The sequence below is a fragment of the Montipora foliosa genome, chromosome 8 (genome assembly GCF_036669935.1).
Source record: "Montipora foliosa isolate CH-2021 chromosome 8, ASM3666993v2, whole genome shotgun sequence".
Lineage (NCBI taxonomy): Eukaryota > Metazoa > Cnidaria > Anthozoa > Scleractinia > Acroporidae > Montipora > Montipora foliosa.
The window spans coordinates 29,395,522-29,400,489 of record NC_090876.1 but is presented as its reverse complement, the minus strand read 5'-3'; positions in this window follow the sequence as shown (position 1 = coordinate 29,400,489).

The following is a 4,968-nucleotide window of genomic DNA, read 5'->3' as shown; positions in this document are numbered from 1 at the left end:
AGTACTGTGATTGAACTATCGCTGTATTGAAAATATGCTATCGTTTTCATTTGGTCTTGTTTACTCAAGGTCCTGCAAGAAATATTACTTACGGTGAGTGCTTGAAATTCAGAAACATACACGTAACAAATACCATGGTTAAATGGTGGCTTGTTGCAAATAGAAGTTTTCTAATAAGTTGACTTTGTTAATATTTGCGAGGCGTTCCTGACAGAATAAATTCTTATAGGGACAGGTGAAGCTTTTTATTTGTAAATATGAACAAAAATCCGATGTCTTGAATTCATTTTGACACTGATGTATCCTTTGTTTCGCGAGTAAACATACAAGTCAACTTAACTCATAGACACTCTTATTCTTCGGCCATTTCAACTTGAGTAAAAATAACAATCAAACTGCGGGTATGAGCATAACGAGATAACGCATGTTGTAAAACTTTTTATGAACTTGACGTTTCGTATGCTCCAACATACATCTTCAGAAGTAACGGTTACCTAAAGTACAATTGAATTTAAGCATGAAGACTAATACCAAATAAGGAAAGTAAGGACAATGAAAATAAACAGACCTAGTGAAATGCAGCGTGTAATGTCTCCACCGGGAATGGGAATCGTATGACTTGCAAAAGGCATGAAATTTGTTATGTTGTTTTTTGGTCTTTTTTCGAAAACAGTGAAAGTAACAAGTGATGTTAGAAGGGTCAGATTACTGAAAGATTTAGTACTGTGATTGAACTATCGCTGTATTGAAAATATGCTATCGTTTTCATTTGGTCTTGTTTACTCAAGGTCCTGCAAGAAATATTACTTACAGTGAGTGCTTAAAATTCAGAAACATACACGTAACAAATACCATGGTGAAATGGTGGCTTGTTGCAAATAGAAGTTTTCTAATAAGTTGACTTTGTTAATATTTGCGAGGCGTTCCTGACAGAATAAATTCTTACAGGGACAGGTGAAGCTTTTTATTTGTGAATATGAACAAAAATCCGATGTCTTGCAATCATTTTGACACTGATGTATCCTTTGTTTCGCGAGTAAACATACAAGTCAACTTAACTCATAGACACTCTTATTCTTCGGCCATTTCAACTTGAGTAAAAATAACAATCAAACTGCGGGTATAAGCATAACGAGATAACGCATGTTGTAAAACTTTTTATGAACTTGACGTTTCGTATGCTCCAACATACATCTTCAGAAGTAACGGTTACCTAAAGTACAATTGAATTTAAGCATGAAGACTAATACCAAATAAGGAAAGTAAGGACAATGAAAATAAACAGACCTAGTTAAATGGAGCATGTAATGTCTCCACCGGGAATGGGAATCGTATGACTTGCAAAAGGCATGAAATTTGTTATGTTGTTTTTTGGTCTTTTTTCGAAAACAGTGAAAGTGACAAGTGATGTTAGAAGGGTCAGATTACTGAAAGATTTAGTACTGTGATGGAACTATCCCTGTATTGAAAATATGCTATCGTTTTCATTTGGTCTCGTTTACTCAAGGTTCTGCAAGAAATAAATGCTTACTGCTTGAAATTCAGAAACATACACGTAACAAATACAATGGTGAAGTGCTGGCTTGTTGCAAATAGAAGTTTTGTCATTTAAGTTGAGTTTGTTAATATTTGCGAGGCATTCCCAACAGAATAAATTCTTACAGGGACAGATGAAGCTTTTTATTTGTGAATATGAAGGTTGGTTATAGGTGCTTTCAAAACAAAAGTACTGTTTTGTGCATTTAATATTTTTTTGACTCTTCCTCTGGGTTGTCTGCACTCTCTTTTGAGGTGGCCAACCGGCCCACAGTTAAACACCTCTTTCGTCTTCTTGCCTGATTTACATTTTGTCGGTGTCTTTGCTGTGGGTTGGCTGGCGTTTCTCTAGGATGTCCATGCCTTGGGTCATCATTTCTCTCATGGTGGCATTGCCTTTGAATATGCAAACGATTTCTGCTCTCTTTGTGTGAGCTGTAACTTCTTGAATCTGTCCTGCGTTCTGTCGATCTATGCCATTGTCGTCCGACTGTGTGTTTGGTTTGTCTTGTCCGTTTGCGTGATAATGTTTTTCGCGAAGTGGACCATAAAGATGATCGTGGGCGAGGTTTTCGTTTGTTGCGAGTGGAAGGTGTTGTAATGGTGGGTGGATGATGTGGATTTAGGTGTGGTTTCGTCTCCTAAAGGTGTTTCCGTCTGGTAGACCGGTATGTTAACGTTTGTTAAGTTCTGGTTAGATTCTGTTATTGTCATCATGTTGGTCCGCTCACACACTTCTGCCATGCCCTTCGCGCCCTCAGGGCCATCCACCTCTCTTATGTTCAGGAGGTTCTCTCCGTCCTTTTTCGCGGGATCCGACATCACTTGTTTTTTTTGCGATGTGTAAGTATAATTAGTAAGGCGTGTTAAGTTGTTAGTGTGTGGTTAGATAACAGACTTTCAAACTTTATAACACTTGAAAGATAAAAAATCAAAGTAACAAAAACAAAAATCCGACGTCTTGCAATCATTTTGACACAGATGTATCCTTTGTTTCGCAAGTAAACATGCCAGGTAACTTAACTTATAGACACTCTTATTCTTCGGCCATTTCAACTTGAGTAAACATAACAAACAAACTGCGGTTGTAAACACAACGAGATAACGCATGTTGTAAAACTTCTTATGAACTTGACATTTCGTATGCTCCAACATACATCTTTAGAAGTAACGGTTACCTAAAGTACAATTGAATTTTAAGCATGAAGACTAATACCAAATAAGGAAAGTAATTACAATGAAAATAAACAGACCTACTGTTGTCCCAGACATAATTGTTGCTGGGGTCACAAGGGGGCACAGTTAATGTAGGCCGTTGTGACATTCTAATGAAGGGGAGGAATTAAGCAATGTATATATAGAAACCCTTAATGTTAACAATATCCAGTTCGCAAAAAGTGTATTCAGCGCAAGCTTTAAAAATACTGCCATAGAGAGTTTGCGGCATGGTCTTTAAATTTCCCATTGATAGTGTCACAAGAGCACGTGTGTACTATCTGTGTACAATTCAGGGTTTCTCCATACGGAAAGTTGCCGAAATGTGCCACATTTCAAGGGGAAGCGTGTGGAGAATAAAGAAAGAAGGCATTCTTGCCATGAGAGCATGTTACAAACAACAAGGATAAAGGGGAAGACCGTTCAAATTAAGTTCGAGAGACGGAAGGCGGCTTCTGAGAGCCATGAAAAGACAGTAAAAGTGATGTTAGAAGGGTTAGATGACTGAAAGATTTAGTACTGTGATTGAACTATCGCTGTATTGAAAATATGCTATCGTTTTCATTTGGTCTTGTTTACTCAAGGTCCTGCAAGAAATATTACTTACGGTGAGTGCTTGAAATTCAGAAACATACACGTAACAAATACCATGGTTAAATGGTGGCTTGTTGCAAATAGAAGTTTTCTAATAAGTTGACTTTGTTAATATTTGCGAGGCGTTCCTGACAGAATAAATTCTTATAGGGACAGGTGAAGCTTTTTATTTGTAAATATGAACAAAAATCCGATGTCTTGAATTCATTTTGACACTGATGTATCCTTTGTTTCGCGAGTAAACATACAAGTCAACTTAACTCATAGACACTCTTATTCTTCGGCCATTTCAACTTGAGTAAAAATAACAATCAAACTGCGGGTATGAGCATAACGAGATAACGCATGTTGTAAAACTTTTTATGAACTTGACGTTTCGTATGCTCCAACATACATCTTCAGAAGTAACGGTTACCTAAAGTACAATTGAATTTAAGCATGAAGACTAATACCAAATAAGGAAAGTAAGGACAATGAAAATAAACAGACCTAGTGAAATGCAGCGTGTAATGTCTCCACCGGGAATGGGAATCGTATGACTTGCAAAAGGCATGAAATTTGTTATGTTGTTTTTTGGTCTTTTTTCGAAAACAGTGAAAGTAACAAGTGATGTTAGAAGGGTCAGATTACTGAAAGATTTAGTACTGTGATTGAACTATCGCTGTATTGAAAATATGCTATCGTTTTCATTTGGTCTTGTTTACTCAAGGTCCTGCAAGAAATATTACTTACAGTGAGTGCTTAAAATTCAGAAACATACACGTAACAAATACCATGGTGAAATGGTGGATTGTTGCAAATAGAAGTTTTCTAATAAGTTGACTTTGTTAATATTTGCGAGGCGTTCCTGACAGAATAAATTCTTACAGGGACAGGTGAAGCTTTTTATTTGTGAATATGAACAAAAATCTGATGTCTTGCAATCATTTTGACACTGATGTATCCTTTGTTTCGCGAGTAAACATACAAGTCAACTTAACTCATAGACACTCTTATTCTTCGGCCATTTCAACTTGAGTAAAAATAACAATCAAACTGCGGGTATAAGCATAACGAGATAACGCATGTTGTAAAACTTTTTATGAACTTGACGTTTCGTATGCTCCAACATACATCTTCAGAAGTAACGGTTACCTAAAGTACAATTGAATTTAAGCATGAAGACTAATACCAAATAAGGAAAGTAAGGACAATGAAAATAAACAGACCTAGTTAAATGGAGCATGTAATGTCTCCACCGGGAATGGGAATCGTATGACTTGCAAAAGGCATGAAATTTGTTATGTTGTTTTTTGGTCTTTTTTCGAAAACAGTGAAAGTGACAAGTGATGTTAGAAGGGTCAGATTACTGAAAGATTTAGTACTGTGATGGAACTATCCCTGTATTGAAAATATGCTATCGTTTTCATTTGGTCTCGTTTACTCAAGGTTCTGCAAGAAATAAATGCTTACTGCTTGAAATTCAGAAACATACACGTAACAAATACAATGGTGAAATGCTGGCTTGTTGCAAATAGAAGTTTTGTAATTTAAGTTGAGTTTGTTAATATTTGCGAGGCATTCCCAACAGAATAAATTCTTACAGGGACAGATGAAGCTTTTTATTTGTGAATATGAAGGTTG